The sequence below is a fragment of the Triticum dicoccoides genome, chromosome 5B (assembly GCF_002162155.2).
Source record: "Triticum dicoccoides isolate Atlit2015 ecotype Zavitan chromosome 5B, WEW_v2.0, whole genome shotgun sequence".
Classification (NCBI taxonomy): Eukaryota; Viridiplantae; Streptophyta; class Magnoliopsida; order Poales; family Poaceae; genus Triticum; species Triticum dicoccoides.
The window spans coordinates 718440701-718462867 of NC_041389.1; the positions used below are offsets into that span (position 1 = coordinate 718440701).

Consider the following 22167-nt stretch of genomic DNA (forward strand, 5'->3'; position numbering starts at 1 on the left):
GAGAGCAAAGCAAGAGGGGAGGGCCTCTGTGGCCCTTATCTTCTCCTTCCCACGGCGGGCCGCCCGGTCCCAGCGGGACTCATACTCTGCCTGACCAGTAATGCGGAAGGAGAGGGGTTTCAGCTACCGGGACCATGAGGATCCAGTTCCGGAGGACCCGAGCGGCCGGTGAGCCGATGCTATGGAGTAGCGGCGGATAGATCCGTCCGTCGGTCGAGCGCTGTCCTCCCGGGAGCGGCGGAGTGCAATGCGGGCTGCCATTGCCTCCTCCAACCCACAGAGGATGACACCCCATACGACAGATCTAGACTGGTGAAGAACGGAGGTGAGCTCGGATGGTGGAGGGGAGTGGAGTGAAGTGGCTAGGGTTTGCTCCAGCGAACAGACAGGGCCGAATATATGTAGGGTTGGGTGGGCCAGCATGGCTCGGGTCCGACATGGCAGCCGTGTCCGGGCGCCCCATATCCACCCTATATTTGGGCTGGATATGAGGAGTGCCGGCCAGCCAGGCCGTTTGAGGCGTTCGTGTGAGTCGAAAAATCGTAACCGGACAATGACCGAGCGACGCACCCGGACGTATGAGGTGGGTTTGAGGCGCCCGGCTGTAGATGCTCTAACCAAAGGTCATGACGTAGTAATTATTAAGGAATAGTCCATGACTTCCAAGGATGGTTCAAGAGCAAACCTTTTCTGGTTTACAGGCCGTATCAAGGGTCAGATGCTGCACACTTGTAAGCACTTTAGCAAGCAGCAATAGCGTGCCCAAAAGTGACTCTACCAAACCATATATCTCCACATACCAGTTCTGATGATATACTGAGGTCAATAGGCACAGCCCTTTCTTTATATTTAAAAGTCACAAGGTTCACTGCATCGAACGCTATACTTGTTATATTGCAGGCCACAATTTTCAAGTATAGCAGATGAGGCAGTGGGCAGTTAAGGTCACAATTGAGATGGCATCTAACAATACTCAGCCACTCTAGGTTACAGCAATTTGACAACACATGTAGGATATCCTTCCCACTGACATTCACTAAGTTAAGGTCAAGCTTCCGTAGGTTAGGGAAACCTCTGAACTGCATTGGTGCTTGAAATCTACAACTAAGATGTATTTTCTGCAGACGGCATATACTTTCCTCGTCTAAAAGCTCAGATGGGAATCGGTAGCTAACATCACGGCCTACTAGTTGACGCTCTTCTGGTGCTAAATCAAAATTCAAACACTAGTGCCTTTGTCCGAGGTGATACTGCGAAACGGACCCAATTATCAAGATATTCAACCAACACGCAGTTGAGCTCAGTTTTGATAGCGAGGTCTTCAACCAACTTGCCACGGCACTGTTCCAAGACCCTATTAACAATGTGAATGAACAGGGGGGGTATAGAGTTGTTTCCCATGATTTTTCTTGCCGCATATTGTATTTCCATCGAAGCTCAGTTTAGGACGATCTGTCCACAAGTGTCTCCATTGCCTTGACAAGGCACACTGGTCCTAACAGCCGCATCCAGAGGCAACATAGAGAAAATTGTCCAAACTAAGCCCTGCAGCAAAATGATACATCACAGTTGCAGGCAAGTAAAATTCAGCAATCTACAACCAAGAGACGAGCTGGAGGGCAGGATTTTCACGAAGTACTTACCTCTGGAAGGTCTCGAAGCAGACCAGTCGGTGGGTCCTTTGCATCGTCGCAGACGTAGTCAGACATAACTCCACAGACACATTCCCTTGGCATCATGGATCGCTCCGCAGAGCAGAATGCTCAGCAGCTGGAACGCTTTACATCGTCCTAGGTAGCTCTGAAAGCCAGAACGCTCAAGGCTTCAAAATGAAGATTTGGTAGTCTGCTTCTGCAGCTGCTGCTGCCACTTGGGCGGAGTTGCCCTGGATGGCAACAATGATCCACCACTGTGGTTGCCAACTCGAGAATGTCCCCCATCCTGAACTGCAATGGACATGCAGAAACCCAATTAAATTTACTCTAGTAGTAGCAGCAGTATGGTACCCATAAGAAGTGAATCCCCTGCCCCCAATGATCCACCGCTGTCCCCTTCGAGAGTTTGTTTTTACCGGGTAGAAACAAAATGACGTGGGCCCTCTGAAAACCTAGCCCGGCCCAAAAAGGACTAGTAGCCTGCTCGTCCTGTTTGCGGCCCGTGGGCGGCAAACACAAGTGGCTTCGCCCGCCCAGTTCGCGGCAGCGCGTGATGCGTGTTTGCTGCTTCGTTTTTTCTGTTGCTTTTCATTTTGTTTTTCCTTTCCGGTTCTTTCTTTCTGGTTCTTTCATGTTTTTTCCGGGTTTCTATTCCCAGTTTCTTTTCTTATCCTTTTTCACTCATTGATACATGGAGAACAACTGTTTGTTTGGTATTTTATTACACAATTGTTTGTTAATACACGATGAACATTTGTTTGTTTGGTTTTTTATTACTCCACAATGAACAGTTTGTTAATTGTCAAAATATATTACAAAATAGGTTCAATCTGTGTTTTAACAAAATAGTCCAGTGTGTATTTAAAATAAGTTCACTATATTTTGGAAAAAGTTTCACCATGTATTACACAAATGTTATCGTATATTTAAGAAAATGTCCACCATATATTACAAAAAGTTCACTGTGCATTATAAAAAATAATCATCATATATTAAGAAAATGGTCAACCGATGTTAAAAAAAGGTTCAACACATTACAAAAAATTTCACCATATTAAAATTCAACGTATATTAAAAAATATTCAATGTGTATGTGAATTAATCTTCACCATATAATATAAAAACATTTATAGTACGAAAAATTATATAAAAGAAAAAGAAAAGTCCGACCAAAAAAAAACAGGTCGCTACAATAAACCGGCTGCCATACTGTACCAATTTCTACAATAAACCGTGTTCTATACAGGGCGTCGTCACTACAATAACGCTTACTGGGCCGGCCCAATGTACCTGCCCCTGTGTGTCGCCTCAACTGTTTGATGCCTTTTGCCTAAAAAAACTGTTTGATGCCTGCCATCACAACCATCGGACTATAACTAACTAAAGGTTGTCCCTTGCGGAGCTCCCGCAAGGGATCACTTTTGTGGCCTGGGAGCTCGCCAAGTGGTGCATCCATCACCTGTCGCGTGCTGAGCACTTCTTCTGGATTTAAAAAACATTTTTCAGGTTTTAGATGATGTTCTGTGATTAATATTTTTTTTTTGCTTTTCATGTTTTGGCTAGTTTTCTCTAAGTTTTGGAGAGAATTTTTTTTTTTTTGCGAAGCACGGTTATGCTTCTTGAAAAGGAAAAACAATCTGTACTACCAAAAGAAACAAATTTGCTTCTTGTGAAATCACAGATGTTCTTCCGTGAGAAGAATAATTGTGCTTCTCAGAAAAAAGGAACAAATCCATGCTTCCATGAGAAGCACTGTTGTGCTTCTCGAGAAGAAGAAAAATGTGCTTCTACGAGAAGTACAAATATGCTTCTCGTGGAGGCACATATTTACTTTCCCGGAGCACAAATGTAGATACTGATTTCATAAGAAGCCCATATTTGCTTTCATGGAGGCACAAATGTACAAAAAGAATCATGGAGGCACTGATTTGCTTTCGCGAAAACAGTTGTGCTTCTCAGAAATGAAAAAGATATGTGCTTTCATAAGAAGCACAGATTTGCTTCCGCGACAAAGACAATTGTGCTTCTTGGAAAAAAATACGGGCTTCCACAAGAAACGTAGATTTGCTTCTCGTGGGAGCGCAATTGTGCTTCTCAAAAAAAGAGAAAAGGTTGAAAAATCATAATCATGCGCTACTAGGGAAAAGCCTAGCAGTAGCGCTGGTTTTGGCCTATCAGTAGCGCGGGTAGCCGCGCTACTGATACGGCGTTACAGCTAAAGCTTAGCAGTAGCGCCTGCCTATATCTACTTAGTAGTAGCGCTTCCCAGACAACCGCTACTGGTAATTACTAGTAGCGCTTCTCTTCGCCCGCTATACTACTATTTTTTCGTATTCTATATCTTTTAAATTTTAGGTCGTATTTATATACCGTTATACATTTTTTCATACAGTAGCAATTTAGAGATTGTTTTTACATTATAATGAGTTATTAAATCACTAGGTGAAAGAACCGCGGATTAGTTTCAAATGGATGGATCTTAAGTGACCAAGTCATGGATTATCACGATAATCCATGACTTGATCACTTAGGATCCATCCACTTAAAACTAATCAGTGGTTCTTTCACCCAATGATATAATAACGTAATCATCATCATCATCATCATATTAATATAAAAACTCTTGTATCATATAATCACGAATAACACTAGCTAATAATCATCATAGTTATTACTATCAACACAATTTAATCATCATAGTCATAGCTAATCACCACCAACACTGGCTAATATTAATCATCATAGTCATCACCACCAACACTCATTCTAGCTAGCTAATCACTCCTACTGCTCTCTCTCTCTCTCTCAGGTAAAATAGCATAGAATCTGTGGAGCGCTCCTGATTCATCGTATTGAAGCATGCAGATGAACCTGTCTCCTAATTGTGGGTTGCGCTTCTGATTGCTGCCCCCAAGTACTTCTATGCGATCCTTCACAATTTTGTTCCAGTCTTTGACTATTAAGACTTGCTCGCTTCTAGATATCCTGAATGCACTCATGTGCAATGTAGGAAGTCTTGGCCATATGCTAACCATGGACATGTGACCTTTAGCTTCGATCCACTGAGGCACAACTATCATCGGGAGTCCCTGTTGAAGAACACCGTAGTAACATACTCCCTCCGTCCCATAATATAAGAACGTTTTTAACACTGGTATAGTGTTAAAAACGTTCTTATATTATGGGACGGAGGGAGTACTTAGCAATGAAGTTTAGCTTAAAAAATAATGTATGCAAAAGATGCACTGAGGACAAATAGTAAAAATCTTACCATCTTTCCTAAATAGATGTGACCGTAGTTCAATATGAACACTATTGACCGCACATTTTGAGTACTAAGATTTCTAAGTCTAGGAAAATATTTTTTCTTGGAAGTATGAAGATCCTCAAGCCATGAAACATAATGACTTGTCTCCTCGCAGTTTAGTTCAGCCCTGGGAAAGTAGTAGGTCCTGTCTACCAAGCGCTGGACATGTTTGCTTGAATGGAAATAAGCTGTCAATATAAATTAGTTGTCAAATATTTTTGAATAAACAATATCCAAGACATATATATGGTTGAGAAACTTACATAATGGTAGAACTGGAGGCGTCTGCACATCAACCCAGATGTCGATATTATCTTCAATATCATCTTCCAGACGAATATCAAAGGTGATAAGCATATCAGGCTCAAATGCATAAGCCTTGCATAGTGCTCTCCATTGTTTCCATTCAAAATGTGTGTAGGTGTCTGTATTGTATAATTTTGCGGGAAAACTATAACCATGCTCGGTCCTCAAGTTAACTCTTTTTACCTCCATAGTTTTCATAGTACTGAAACCAACCTTATCCAAGACATATATTCTTGCATGGCAGGGGATACGCTAGTAGAATAGTAAAAAATTTAAATTATAAGTTGAAGCAAAAGAAGCAGAAGTCATGCTTAATTACGAAAAAAGACTTGTCGTTGTGACTTACTGTATGCACTTCGAAGGTGTCATCCAGTTTGATGCTGAAGCGCCTACCACCAACTAGGTGAGGCCTTTCGCACAGGCCGCGCTCGTCTTCGTTGTATCCGCACATACCGAATTCTTTTTCATCGTCAGACATTTTCTATGTTCATAGTTGAAACATTAATTAAAGATCGACCGAAGGCAACTAACAGGGAACTCAACACACAGATCACTGTTACTCAATATGCAATGGGTTGACTTTAGGTCTGTCGAGTCTTCCTTCCTAAACTCTCATCTCACGTATATGGTGGGCACTCCCTCTCTGATATTGCGACCGTTGGTGATGGTCGCTACTCCTTTTTCCCTAGTGCAAACAAATATCTAGCACAAGGAAAATAAGGAGAAGCGACTCCCACGACAACAGTCGGCATTCTTCTTCTCTCATATATGGTGGACACTCCGTCATCGATTTTTCGACCGTCGATGATGGTCGCTAATCCTTCTTCCCCTAGTGCTAACAAAGGTCTAGCACAAAGAGAAGAAGGGAAAGCGACCCCCACGACAACAGTCGGCATTCTTCTCTCATATATGGTGGAGGCTCTCCCTCACCGATATTTGGACAGTCATGTATGGAGCCCCAACAGACTTAAAGTCAACTCAAAATGTCGTTTAATTCTCTTTCTAGCAAATCCGGGGCACTCGATATTTCCTACAGATTCTAGCACAAGTCATGCTTGAATTCACAGAAAAATTCGGCATGACCTTTGCTAAAACAGGACATATCACGAGCCTGAAATTTGCCCGAACGGAAATGAATCAACACTCCGGCAAAACATAGGTCACTCGGAAATGAATCAACACTTCGCACATAAGCATAAACTGGTGCTCATTGCATTTCAATGGTTCAATATTGACAAAAACATTTCAATATATCTTAGAACTAAATACCCTAGTTCGGATGTAGAGGAAGGTGGAGAAGGAGGAGGTGGACTTTTAGCTCACCGACTCGGGTGTTGATGAAGTGGATGTAGCTCGGATGACGATCACTCCAAGGAGACACGACTAAGCCTGCATATTCCACCGAGTAAAATTTTAATTAGACAATCAGATCTCCATATAGCATTCTTTGATGACAAAGTGATAATGACAAAAAAACAAACTAGTTTCATTAATTTTATTACTAAAAATAAACTAGTTCTATAGTAAAAAATTTAATTATATCATCAAATCTAATATACCTAAAATTTCTTACTAAAAATAAACTAGTTATATTAATTCAACTAGCTCAATTAACACTTACTATAAATAAAAATAAACTAGTTCTTACTAAAAATAAATTAGTTCTTACTAAAAATAAACTAGTTCTATTAATTTAACTAGTTCAACCAAGCAATTACTATAAATAAAAATAAACTAATTCTTACTAAAAATAAACTAGTTCAACTAGTTCTATTAATTTAACTAGTTCAACTAAGCAATTACTATAAATAAAAATAAACTAATTCTTACTAAGTGTTGGGGAACGTAGTAATTTCAAAAAAATTCCTACGCACACGCAAGATCATGGTGATGCATAGCAACGAGAGGCGAGAGTGTAATCTACATACCCTTGTAGACCGAAAGCGGAAGCGTTAGAACAACGCGGTTGATGTAGTCGTACGTCTTCACGGCCCGACCGATCAAGCACCGAAACTACGGCACCTCCGAGTTCTAGCACACGTTCAGCTCGATGACGTCCCTCGAACTCCGATCCAGCCAAGTGTCGAGGGAGAGTTCCGTCAGCACGACGGTGTGGTGACGATCTTGATGTTCTACCGACGCAGGGCTTCGCCTAAACACTGCAACGATATGACCGAGGTGGAATATGGTGGAGGAGGCACCGCACACGGCTAAGGGACGATCACGAAGATCAACTTGTGTGTCTATGGGGTGCCCCCTGCCCCCGTATATAAAGGAGGGAGGGGGAGGTGCGGCGGCCAGGAGGGGCGCGCCAGGAGGAGTCATCCTCTCACCAGGAGTAGGACTCCCCCCCTTCCTTGTTGGAGTAGGAGAGAAGGAAAGAGGGGGAGAGGAGGAAGTAAAAGGGGGCTGCACCCCTTGTCCAATTCGGACCAGAGGGGGGCTGCGCACCTCCTTCCTTTCGGCCTCTCTCCTCTATTCCCATATGGCCCAATAAGGCCCATATACTCCCCGGCGAATTCCCGTAACTCTCCGGTACTCCGAAAAATACCCGAATCACTCGGAACCTTTCCGAAGTCCGAATATAGTCGTCCAATATATCGATCTTTACGTCTCGACCATTTCGGGACTCCTCGTCATGTCCCCGATCTCATCCGGGACTCCGAACTCCTTCGGTACATCAAAACTCATAAACTCATAATATAACTGTCATCGAAACCTTAAGCGTGCGGACCCTACGGGTTCGAGAACTATGTAGACATGACCGAGAACCGTTTCCGGTCAATAACCAATAGCGGAACCTGGATGCTCATATTGGCTCCTACATATTCTACGAAGATCTTTATCGGTCAAACCGCATAACAACATACGTTGTTCCCTTTGTCATCGGTATGTTACTTGCCCGAGATTCGATCATCGGTATCCAATACCTAGTTCAATATCGTTACCGGCAAGTCTCTTTACTCCTTACGTAATGCATCATTCTGTAACTAACTCATTAGCTACATTGCTTGCAAGGCTTATAGTGATGTGCATTACCGAGAGGGCCCAGAGATACCTCTGCGACAATCGGAGTGACAAAACCTAATCTCGAAATACGCCAACCCAACATGTACCTTTGGTGACACCTGTAGTACTCCTTTATAATCACCCAGTTACGTTGTGACGTTTGGTAGCACCCAAAGTGTTCCTCCGGTAAACGGGAGTTGCATAATCTCATAGTTACAGGAACATGTATAAGTCATGAAGAAAGCAATAGCAACATACTAAACGATCAAGTGCTAAGCTAACGGAATGGGTCAAGTCAATCACATCATTCTCCCAATGATGTGATCTCGTTAATCAAATGACAACTCTTTTGTCCATGGCTAGTTAACATGACCATCTTTGATAAACGAGCTAGTCAAGTAGAGGCATACTAGTGACACTATGTTTGTCTATGTATTCACACATGTATTATGTTTCCGGTTAATACAATTCTAGCATGAATAATAAACATTTATCATGATATAAGGAAATAAATAATAACTTTATTATTGCCTCTAGGGCATATTTCCTTCACTAAGAACAGTGGGCGGCCGGAGGAGGAGGGAGGAGTTGGGGGCCGGAGGAGGAGGGAGGAGGGTGCGCCCGGTGGAGGAGGGAGGAGGGGCGCCCGATGGAGGAGGGAGGAGGGGGCGGACAGAGAAGGAGGGAGGAGGGTGATACGTCTCCAACGTATCTATAATTTATGAAGCATTCATGCTATTATATTATCTGTTTTGGATGTTTATGGGCTTTACTGAGCACTTTTATATTATTTTTGGGACTAACCTATTAACCGGAGGCCCAGCCCATATTGTCGTTTTCTTGCCTATTTCAGTGTTTCGAAGAAAAGAATATCAAACGGACTCCAAACGGAATGAAACCTTTGGGAAAGTTATTTTTGGAACGGAAGCAATCCAGGGGACTTGGTGTGCACGTAAGGGAAGCCTCGAGGTGGCCACGAGGCAGGGAGGCGCGCCCACCTCCCCTGGGCGTGCCCCCACCCTTATGGGCCCCTCGTGGCTCCCCTGACTGACTTCTTTCTCCTATATAAGTCCATATACCCTAAAACCTTCGGGGAACACAATAGATCAGGAGTTTCGCCGCCGCAAGCCTCTGTAGCCACCAAAAACCAATCGGGACCCTGTTCCGGCATCCTTCCGAAGGGGGGATCCCTCACCGGTGGCCATCTTCATCATCCCGGCGCTCTCCATGACGAGGAGGGAGTAGTTCACCCCCGGGGCTGAGGGTATGTACCAGTAGCTATGTGTTTGATCTCTCTCTCTCTCTCTCTCTCTCTCTCTCTCTCTCTCTCTCTCGTGTTCTTGAGGTGATACGATCTTGATGTATCACGAGTTTTGCTATTATAGTTGGACCTTATGATGTTTCTCCCCCTCTACTCTCTTGTAATGGATTTAGTTTTCCCTTTGAAGTTATCTTATCGGATTGAGTCTTTAAGGATTTGAGAACACTTGATGTACGTCTTGTCGTGCTTATCTGTGGTGACAATGGGATATTCACGTGATCTACTTGATGTATGTTTTGGTGATCAACTTGCGGGTTCAATGAACTTATGCATAGGGGTTGGCACACGTTTTTGTCTTGACTCTCCGGTAGAAACTTTGGGGCACTCTTTGAAGTACTTTGTGTTGGTTGAATAGATGAATCTGAGATTCTGTGATGCATATCGTATAATCATGTCCACGGATACTTGAGGTGACAATGGAGTATCTAGGTGACATTAGGGTTTTGGTTGATTTGTGTCTTAAGGTGTTATTCGAGTACGAACTCTATGATAGATTGAACGAAAAGAATAGCTTCGTGTTATTTTACTACGGACTCTTGAATAGATCGAGTAGAAAGGATAACTTTGAGGTGTTTTCGTACCCTACCATAATCTCTTGTTTGTTCTCCGCTATTAGTGACTTTGGAGTGACTCTTTGTTGCATGTTGAGGGATAGTTATATGATCCAAGTATGTTATTATTGTTGAGAGAACTTGCACTAGTGAAAGTATGAACCTTAGGCCTTGTTTCCTAGCATTGCAATACCGTTTGTGCTCACTTTTATCATTAGTTACCTTGCTGTTTTTATATTTTTAGATTATAAAAACCTATATCTACCATCCATATTGCACTTGTATCACCATCTCTTCGCCGAACTAGTGCACCTATACAATTTACTATTGTATTGGGTTTGTTAGGGACACAAGAGACCCTTTGTTATTTGGTTGCAGGGTTGCTTGAGAGAGACCATCTTCATCCTACGCCTCCCACGGATTGATAAACCTTAGGTCATCCACTTGAGGGAAATTTGCTACTGTCCTACAAACCTCTGCACTTGGAGGCCCAACAACGTCTATAAGAAGAAGGTTGCGTAGTAGACATCAAGCTCTTTTCTGGCGCCGTTGCCCGGGAGGTGAGTGCTTGAAGGTATATCTTTAGATCTTGCAATCGAATCTTTTAGTTTATTGTTTTATCACTAGTTTAGTTTATAAAAGAAAACTACAAAAAATGGAATTGAGTTTGCCTCATACGCTTCATCTTTTTAATATCTTTCGGAAGTATGATGAAAAGGAAAATTGTGCTCAAGTGCTAGAAGAAGAAGTCTATAATATGTTTGGTACTAAATGTTTGAATGATGAGCATGATTGCAATGTTGTTAGTATGAACTCTTTGAATATCCATAGTACTAATGATGATTGCACTAGTTATGATAAAAATGTCTCCTATAAGCATGTCAATTTTTGTGGAGTGCATTGGGTTTGCAGGTACACACCAAATAGGAAAAATAGATATTGCAAGAGGCATAAGCATTTAGAAACTAAATTGTTTCAAGGCTAAATATGAGTGCTGAAAATTTAACATGCCTTTGCCGTACTTGTGAACTTTCAATGAAAGTGGTCATTTACATCTCCGATGCAAATTGTTTCATGATTGAATCATGTCCACAAATTGTGATGATTTGATTTCCCTTGCACATTATAATGAACTTAGTTTGCTTTTGTGTTATGAAGAATTGAAACCTTTAACTAAGAATCTTCCAGAATTTGCCCTTAAGAAATTTCTTGATATAGATCTAGAGGAAATTTATATGTATTGTGCGGTGAATTGCATTGAAAATCCTTATATTGCCAATTACCTAAAGAAAAGAAAGCAAATATAAGATTAAGAGAACACTAATGAAAGGGAAGAGACTTCCCAATATCCTCCTATTATTTCTTATGATGAATCAGGTAACGAGGAGGAGCTTTCTATTCAACCAATCTCATCAATAAGGAGCTCAGAGAAGAAGGTTGAACCCACACATAATGTGAAGAAGAAAAATAAAAAAATGGAGAAGCAAAGGTAAAAAGGTATCCCTCCCAAATGATGTTGCTCCTACTACTCATTGTAATGATGATAATTGCTATACTATTGGTGCTATCCATACTATTAATGATGAGAGTGATTATGCCTATGATATGAAAAGGCCCAAGCTTGGGGAAGCTATGTTTGATGAGGATGAAATATTTGAGAATATATTTGCTGCAATTAATGTTTCTCCCAAGCTTGGGAATGCTACGTTTAATGAAGATGATATTTCTAGCCTCCCAAGTTTTGATATGCAAAGTTGTTATGATGATAGCATGCCTCTTACCTATGATGATTATATTGATGAAAGTGGGTTTGGAAGAGTGTCAACTTTAGGAAGTAATGATCCCACTATTTTGGAGGATGTTGAATCTTATTGTGATGAATAGGAAAGTGGATTTGGAGAGGTCAAGACTTTATTTAGTGATGATTCCACTATCTTGGAAGAGGTTTCAATCGATTATGATGAGAACAAAGTTGCTACTTATGATGATTATTGTGATGAAACTAATGTTATAAAAAGTAGTGATGATTATATTTATAAAACCTGTCATGATTATGATTACCCTTTTTCTGAACATTACTCTTTTAATGTGGAAACAATTTATAGTATTCAAGTCTCTTATGATACTCCCACCATTCCGAATAAGAAGAATTTTGCTTATGTGGAGAGTAGTAAATTTTCTATGCTTGTAGATCATGAAAAGAATGCTTTAGGTGCTGGTTATATTGTTGAATTCATTCATGATGCTACTGAAAATTATTATGAGGGAGGAACTTATGCTTGTAGGAATTGCAATAATGTCAAGTTTCCTCTCTATGTGTTGAAAATCTTGAAGCTATGCTTGTTTTACCTTCCTATGCTAGTTGATTTTTGTTCCCATAAGTTGTTTGCTCACAAAATCCCTATGCCTAGGAAGTGTGTTAGTCTTAAATGTGCTAGTCATATGCTTCATGATGCTCCCGTTATGTTTCAATTCTTATCTTCTATGTGAGCATCATTGCCATCATCATGCCTAGCTAGAAAGGCATTAAAGAAAAGCGCTTGTTGGGAGACAATCCAATATTTATCCTTACTGTTTTTGTGTGTCCACATGATTATGCTACTGTATTAATCATGTTTTATATCTTTTGTTTCAATAAAGTGCCAAGTAAGACCTTTAGGATAGCTTACGGTGATAGTTGTGTTGATCCTGCTGAAAATCAGAAACTTTTGCACCCAGTAAATTAGTTTTGTTAATTTACAGAAATGGGCTTCTGATCTGATTATTTTTGCTATGGATTGGTACACAAATTGCTTAGGCCTTCCTAATTTTGTAGGATTTTTGTAGTTCTAGAAGTATATGTTTGATACAGATTACTACAGACTGTTCTGTTTTTGACCGATTCTATTTTCTATGTGTTGTTTGCTTATTTTGATGAATATATGAGTAGTATCGAAGGGTATGAACCATACATAAGTTGGAATACAGTAGATATTACACCAATATGAATTTAGAATGAGTTCATTACAGTACCTAAGTGGTGGTTTTATTTTCTTATACTAACGGAGCTTACGAGTTTTCTGTTGAGTTTTGTGTTGTGGAGTTTTCAAGTTTTGGGTAAAGATTCGATGGACTATGGAATAAGGAATGACAAGAGCCTAAGATTGGGGATGTCCAAGGCACCCCAAGGTAATATTCGAGGACAACCAAGAGCCTAAGCTTGGGGATGCCCCGGATGGCATCCCCTCTTTCGTCTTCGTTCATCGGTAACTTTACTTGGAGCTATATTTTTATTCGCCACATGATATGTGTTTTGCTTGGAGCGTCATTTTATTTTGTTAGTATTTGCTTGCTGTTATTTAGAATAGTGTTTTGCATCTTTAGTTTCAATAATAATGTCAAGGACAGCCTTTGCCATGCTTATTTTGCTAGTATACATGTTGCTGTTTGAAAACAGAAAGTTTACCGCTGTTGCAAAAATTCCCACCTTTCTTCTTCAACAACTATCGGTTAGTATCGGTTGAGCCTAAGTTTTTGCTTCTTCACGCGAGTTGTGCTATCCTTGCAATGTCATTTTATTTTGTTTTGCTTGCTGTTTGAATACAATACTAAGATCTGAAATTCTTTAATGAGAGAGAGTCTTCGCATAGTTACATAATTATTTAGCTACTCATTGATCTTCACTTATATCTTTTTGGAGTAGTTTTTCATTTACTTGTGTGCTTCACTTATATCTTATGAGTAAATGGTTGAATGAGTTGAATGTCATAAATCTGAAATTATATATGTCTCATTTGCTTATCCCATGGGGAGTTATGACTTCACATCTAAGAAGTAGAGGTTGTAAATTTATTGAAGGTTAGCAAGCGTTGTATTGGTCATTTGAACAGTTCATGAAAGAATATTGAAGGAAGAGAGATTCCACATATAAATACACTATCCTAGACATCTTTTATAATTGGGAGCACTCATTAAGTATGACATGCTAAAGAGTTGATGTTGGATAAGGAAGACAACGTAATGGTTTATGTTTTCTGACATCTCAGTTAAAGTATATTGCCATGGATCATTCAAACATGTTGAGCTTGCCTTTCCCCCTCATGCTAGCCAAAATTCCTTGCACCAAGTAGAGATACTACTTGTGCTTCCAAATATCCTTAAACCCAGTTTTTGCCATGAGAGTCCACCATACCTACCTATGGATTGAGTAAGATCCTTCATGTAAGTTTTCATCGGTGCAAGCAATAAAAATTGCTCTCTAAATATGCATGACTTATTAGTGCGGAGAAAATAAGCTTTGTACGTTCTTGTTATGGAAGCAATAAAAGCGACGGACTGCATAATAAAGGTCCATATACAAGGGGCAATATAAAGTGACGTTCTTTCGCATTAAGATTTTGTGTATCCAACCCTAAAAGCGCATGACAACCTCTACTTCCCTCTGCGAAGGGCCTATCTTTTACTTTATGTATTTTACTTTTATGCAAGAGTCAAGGTGATCTTCACCTTTCCCATTTTCATTTTATATATATATATATATATATATATATATATATATATATATATATATATATATATATATATATCCAATTGGATGTAAGTTAGCATGAACTATTATTGTTGACATCACCCAAAGGTGAATACGTTTGGAGGCAACATTATAAGCCCCAATCTTTCTCTGTGTCTGATTAAAACTTCATAACCACAAGTATTGCGTGAGTGTTAGCAATTGTAGAAGACTATATGATAGTTGAGTATGTGAAGTTTGCTAAAATCAAAGCTCTGACATAGACCCTTCCTGAAAATATGATGAATTGAAATTGTTTAATGACTAAGAATGAAGTTTGCTAGTTTTCAAGAAAGTTTATGGTCTATGCTTTGACATGTGAATTGCTTGTTACTTCATCGTGAGAAGTTTTATTAGATGAACTACTATTATGACATATTATCATGCTAGAAAAGGTGATTGAAATTATCATTGATCAAACTTGTGCACCTTCTAGCATTCACACTTCATAAATTCGTTCTTTTATCATTTACCTACTAGAGGACGAGTAGGAATTAAGCTTGGGGATGTTGATACGTCTCCAACGCATCTATAATTATGAAGCATTCATGCTATATTACTATGTGTTCTGAATGATTATGGGCTTTATTATACACTTTTATATTACTTTTGGGACTAACCTATTAACCGGAGGCCCAGCCCATATTGCTGTTTTATTGCCTGTTTCAGTATTTCGAAGAAAAGGAATGTCAAACGGAGTCCAAACGGAATGAAACCTTCGGCATCGTGATTTTTTGGAAGAATATCATCCTGGAGGCTTGGAGATCAAGTCAGAAGACCCTCGAGGAGCCCATGAGATAGCCCCCCCCCCTACAGGGCGCGGCCTCGTGGACCCCTCGAGCACCTCCCGACCGACTTATTTCGCCTATATATGCCTGCGTAACCTAAAACCATCAGATATCAAGATAGATCGGGAGTTCCGCCGCCGCAAGCCTCTGTAGCCACCAAAAACCTCTCGGGAGTCCATTCTGGCACCCTGCCGGAGGGGAGGATCCCTCACCGGTGGCCATCTTCATCATCCCGGCGCTCTCCATGACGAGGAGGGAGTAGTTCACCCTCGGGGCTGAGGGTATGTACCAGTAGCTATGTGTTTGATCTCTCTCTCTCTCTCGTGTTCTCTCTATGGCATGATCTTGATGTATCGCGAGCTTTGCTATTATAGTTGGATCTTATGATGTTTCTCCCCCTCTACTCTCTTGTGATGAATTGAGTTTCCCTCTTGAAGTTATCTTATCTGATTGAGTCTTTGATTTGAGAACACTTGATGTATGTCTTGCCGTGTTTATCTGTGGTGACATTGGGATATCACGTGCCTCTTGATGTATGTTTTGGTGACCAACTTGTGGGTTCCGCCCATGAACCTATGCATAGGGGTTGGCACACGTTTTTCTTGACTCTCCGGTAGAAACTTTGGGGCACTCTTTGAAGTACTTTGTGTTGGTTGGATGAATTTGAGATTGTGTGACACATATCGTATAATCATGCCCACGGATACTTGAGGTGACAATGGAGTATCTAGGTGACATTAGGGTTTTGGTTGATTTGTGTCTTAAGGTGTTATTCTAGTACGAACTCTTCAATAGATTGATCCGAAAGAATAACTTTGAGGTGGTTTCGTACCCCTACCATAATCTCTACGTTTGTTCTCCGCTATTAGTTGCTTTGGAGTGACTCTTTGTTGCATGTTGAGGGATTGTTATATGATCTATCTATGTTATTATTGTTGAGAGAACTTGCACTAGTGAAAGTATGAACCCTATGCCTTGTTTCCTATCATTGCAATACCGTTTACGCTCACTTTTATTATTAGTTACCTTGCTGTTTTTATTATTTCTGATTACAAAAACCTTTATCTACCATCCATATTGCACTTGTATCACCATCTCTTCGCCGAACTAGTGCCCCTATACAAATTACCATTGTATTGGGTGTGTTGGGGACACAAGAGACTCTTTACTATTTGGTTGCAGGGTTGTTTGAGAGAGACCATCTTCATCCTACGCCTCCTACGGATTGATAAACCTTAGGTCATCCACTTGAGGGAAATTTGCTACTGTCCTACAAACCTGTGCACTTGCAGGCCCAACAACGTCTACAAGAAGAAGGTTGTGTAGTAGACATCAGCCAACAACGATGAGCTGCGGCCGGCGGGACCCGTAGGCCGTCGCTCTGTCGGGCCACCGCACGCCAGCGGAGGCCGGGCCGGAGGCGATGCGGCCACGGTGCTCTCCCCTCCTCCATCCCGACCACCGCGGGTGTCGGTCCGTCGCGACGACGCTCGTGATGATATCTCCATAGCGTCGTCTGACCCGCGAACCTACCGCGACCAGCACCAAGTTCTTCGGGAGCGAGCTCATGAAGACGCTCGAACCACCATCGAGCGCCGGCGTGACGCGCGCCACCAGTCAGACAGGCGGGCAGGGCCAACTACAGACCGCCCAGCACCGGTAGGCTACGGTGGCCTACCTTACGAGGTGGGTTGTCTGGCCTACACCCGTGAGCTGCGGCAGTTCCAGTGGCCCTCCCACTGCACGTTCAAGCCCGACGTTGGTGAAAAGTACAACGGCAAGACTCACCCATCGGAGTTTCTCAGCATCTACACCAGCTGCTGGGGCCCGCAATGACAAGGTGCTTGCCAATTACTTTCCGTTGGCACTCAAGCCCAATGTTATGTCCTGGTTGATGCACTTGCCGGTAGACTCCATTTCTTCTTGGCCGGATCTGTGTCATGGCTTTGTTGGCGCCTTTACCGGAGGCCACCAAGCTCATGGCCAGGCGAGTGATCTGCATATCATCCCCCAGAAGGAAGGAGAAAACTTGCGCAAGTACATCCAAAGGTTCATCCGAGTGCAGAACAACATCCTCGACGTTCATCTTGCCGCCATGATCAGTGCATTCCATCAGAATATGCGCAATCATAAGATGCGTGAAGAGTTGGTGATGAACAAGGTCAGGGATGTGGCCGAACTTTATGTTCTGGCCGATCGGTGTGCTCGCGCTGAAGAAGGAAGGAAGTACCCCGGCGAAGACGCCGGTGCAGAAACTGACTCCACGGATGATACCGCCACCCCGGCGAAGAAGGGCCGGCGCCATAACAGGAAGCGCAGTGGCAAGACCGTGCTTGCCGTCGAGGGATCCGACGACACCAGCGCCACCAAGAAGCCCAAGGCAAGTGACCCAGGCAAGGAGGTTGTCGGGTGTGCCACTTGCCGGGCCTTGGCGACTGCCGACAAGCCAGGAGACTCCGACAAGCAGTATTGCAAGATCCACTGCACCAAGGGCCACGATCTCCAGAACTTCCGGCAGGTGGAGCTGCTCTCTGAGAAGCAGAAAGCCGAGTATGAGCGGCGGGAGAAGGAGAAGGGTCAAGAGGGTGCCGAAGGATCCGGCAAGAAGCTTGGCGGCCAAGGAGGCCACCGCGGCAAAGATAATCAGCAAGAGAGGCCCGCTCGGGCCCGCGACAAGAAGTAGGAAGACGAGGATCATGACGAGGGTGATGAGTCCGGCGACCACGAGTTCCAGAAAGCCACAGAGGCCATGTGCGTCGATGGTGGCACCTCGCTGCATGTATCCCACCGCCGGCTCAAGCAGTGGGCGCGTGAGATCACAGCGGTGGAGCCGTCGCTCGACGCACGGAAGCCGCTGAGGTGGTCCGGCACGCCTATCATCTTTGACACCTAGGACCACTGTCGGTGTCAAAACCGGTGAATCTCGGGTAGGGGGTCCCGAACTGTGCGTCTAGGCGGATGGTAACAGGAGACAAGGGACACGATGTTTTTACCCAGGTTTAGGCCCTCTCGGTGGAGGTAAAACCCTACTCCTGCTTGATTAATATTGATGATATGGGTAGTACAAGAGTAGATCTACCACGAGATCAGAGAGGCTAAACCCTAGAAGCTAGCCTATGGTATGATTGTTGTTGTATATCCTCTATCGACTAGCCTGGCCTCGGTTTATATAATGCACGAGAGCCCTAGGATAACAAGAGTCCTAGCCGAATACGTCGGTGAGGAGGAGTCCTTGTCTTGATCACCAAGTCTTGTGGAATCTTCCTTGTATGCGGCAGCTGTCCGAACTGGCCCATGAGTATACGGCCATGGGGGTCCTCGGCCCAATCTAACAGATCGGGAGATGGTGTGGTGAGTACCCCCTAGTCCAGGACACCGTCAGTAGCCCCCTGAACCGGTCTTCAAGTTAGGGACGCTCCTCGACTCTTCCGAACTGTTCTTCATCTTCGGTCGTCGGTCTTGAAAACTGGTTCAACAAATTTTCTCATCTTCGATCTTGAGTGCATCCGAAGAGTTTATGCGTCGGGTATCCGAGGAGCCCCTTTACGTTTCCGTCCTTTATCAATGCCTTGTTATTTCTATGCCATACCTCGGGTTTGAAGTTTTTCCCGGGAGGCAGTGTCCTCTTGTGTCCGAGCTCTAACACCGGACCGCATTCAAGGTATCTTTTGCAGCCGAGCACCAATGCCGGATTGCTTCCGAGCTCCAACGCCAAAATGTATCCGAGCTCCAACGCCGGACTGTATCCGAGCTCCAACGCCGGACTGTATCCGAGCTCCAACGCCGGACTGTATCCGAGGTGTCGTAAATCACCTTGGTTCAAAGAAGTTTGAAGGAGTTTAGCCGAGCTTAATGCCGGAAATGCCCTCTATGGAGCCAGCCACTAGCGCCCGAGCTTTATGCCGGACTGCTTCTGAGGTGGTGCACCACCCCAAATGTGGGCCGATTTTTGTCAATATTTTTGATTGGTGTAATTTATTCTCTGCCGAGATATATAGCCAGTAGCCCTCAAGGTGGGCATCGGTCTAAAACCCGAGATGCACATGAAGGATGACATAAGACCGCTGATCCCCGTAGCCGCTGAGACTCAGGTTGATTTGCAAAATCGGTCTGAGGATCAAGTCCTAGCTCGGCAGAATACTTCGGGACACAAAAAGCGGCGTGCTCAGTCCTCAAGACTCAGGTTGGGTGCGGCCGACCAACCTGAGGATCAAAATCTCCTCGGAGACTGTATTACACTTAAAATTTTCTGCATTGGACAGGCAATGCAGTAGCCCCCGAGACACTGGTCGGGTGGCAACACCAGATCAGGGGATCGATGTGCGCCTTTAATATTTGTAAATAATAAGCCCGAAGCCCAGTAGCCCCCGAGCCTTAATGCGGGCATGGGTGGCCGAATTAAGGATTGATATCCATAGTAAAATCACAAATTATGTGTAATGACTCTATGTATCCAAGTACTTTACGTCATTAATGCTCGGATCCGCATTGTACAAAACTTTGTTGACCGACCATCGGCTTCCACCTCCTCGGCCAATAGCCGAGGAGTGTTTGTCCTACTTTATAAAGCCTTTATGAGGGCAAAGATTTACAACAAACAAGGCAATCTGGCCATACGGTTTTATAAACAAAGGTACGCAGAGAGATATGTTTTATTACTATTTAACAAAAGAAATGCCTTCCAAAGAAAATAGTCCCGCTATCGGTTCCTTTCTTTGGGTTGTCATGCTAAGCATGATCATGAAACCTCAGCTCCAATATAAGAGCAAAATATCGAGGATTTAGTTTGGGAGGCCAGTTAATAGCCCCCGGTAGTGTTCGGCGACAGTCGAGGTCAAGCCGTAAACACTTCGGCCATTGTTATGAATGGCCCGTCATTTAACACCGTTATCGGATCGCTGACCAGTTTACTCTTATTGTGACAGTCAGTTTTCGGCTTTCTCCACTAAGGTGCTTAATCATGTGAGCTGTAAGCACAATCGCAGTGGTTCTCCCTTTGCACACCTAGCCGAACAAAGCGGAACATAGGAGGCAAGCGCAGGAGCCGGGCAACCCAACTATTGACCGAAGACGTAATTCGAAACCGATGCATATATAGCAATATCAGAGAATGTTTTTGCCGAATCTCTAAAGGTGTCCGGCGTTGCACTGCGAGACTTGTGCTGAAAACACACAAATAGTTTAAAAGTGCCATAAGCTTGGAAAACCAAAAAAACGTCAGTAAAAACTTGACGTCCGAACAAGATCAAGTGTTCGGTGCCAATCCGAAAATTGGCCTTAGCAAAAGAAGTGCTTCTGTCATGTTTTAACATGATACATCCTATCTCAAGACTTCAAGCGGGCCAGCCTACGTCTTCAACCTCCTATCCCGAGGGCGGAGTACTTCTCATTAGGCCAGTTTAGCAAACTAAACTCTAGCGGCTTTGAGAGAGAAATTAGGCTCCCCAGCTAGTGACCACACGCTCGTGTCGAAAAAAGGAGTGATAGATAATAATAATAATAATAATAATAAAACTTTGCAACGACTAAGAAGAAGAACACTTATCATAAAATGGCTCATATAAATTTAAGAGCCCCCAAATGACTTGGGTAAAAGAATGATTACATGTACCGAAGTACTTATATCATATCTATGTTCAACCGAACTTTAAACGCGTCTTAACCGACCGTCGGCTTCTCCCTCTTCGGTCAAGGACCGAAAAGTGTTATGTACTCCATCTATCGAGAATATCGATGGTGTTTCCAATAACCAGGCAATCAGGCCATAAGGTTGTAACAGACAAAGTGCGCTCAGGGAACTTATGTTATATTACTGCGAAGTGTAAGAAGCATCTTCGAAGAAAATAGTACCCCCATCAATACCTTTCTTCGGTGCTCATTGTTATTATGAGACTTGTGCAATAGACTTTTTGTACTCATGAGTTCCGTTGTGTGCCGACCATCATTGAAAACTATAAGAGCGCTAGCTTTCGGCTTCACCCAGTCTGAGGTCCGGCTCGGATGACCCGATCGTGACAATCGCAGAGGTGCTCCCTTTACTCCCTAGCCGAACAATCGGGAACGTAGGGGTAAACACAGGAGCGAGGCAACCCAGCTTGCAAATCGCTTAAGTCAATATGGTGCATATTATGGCGTAATACGCGAACAAGGAACGAAGCCGTACAAGTACAATCATATGCAAGAGGAAAAACTTCATGAAGGAAGCCCCCAAATGAATCGGGTATTTGAATTTATGCGTCACAAACATAGTTTGGACAAGAAAATTTTTTACAAGCAACATTTTTCCAAAAAAGTATAATGCTTGGTCGAACCAAACACAAGTTAGAAATTAAAGCTTTGAGGATGAAAGCGACTTAGCTGGTTAATGTGTTCGGTATTGATGACGCGGTCCGAGCTTGATACGGGACAAGGTTCCATCCCCCAAGCCGGTCCGAGGTGGCGGAACGGAGAGCTCGACACGCCGAAGTGGTGACATAGCACGGTCAATGCAGACCGACAGATTGACGCCGAAGTCCCCGGATCATTTTCCTGTGCACAAAAAATAGTGCAAACCGGAGATAATAGTAATAATGATAAAAAATCGTTGCATAATAAATAATTTATGCAAAGTGAGTAATAAAATAAATATGGCCTGGCACCGAAGTCAATGTCGATGCAGGGCGTCGGTGTGATGCGGTAAAGGCG

At 43.0% G+C, this 22167-nt stretch overlaps 1 pseudogene; it reads right to left on the reverse strand.

Moving 5' to 3' along the window:
• Window positions 1–613: 613 nt before the first annotated feature.
• LOC119310734 lies at window positions 614–1940 on the reverse strand (annotated as a pseudogene).
• Window positions 1941–22167: the final 20227 nt, after the last annotated feature.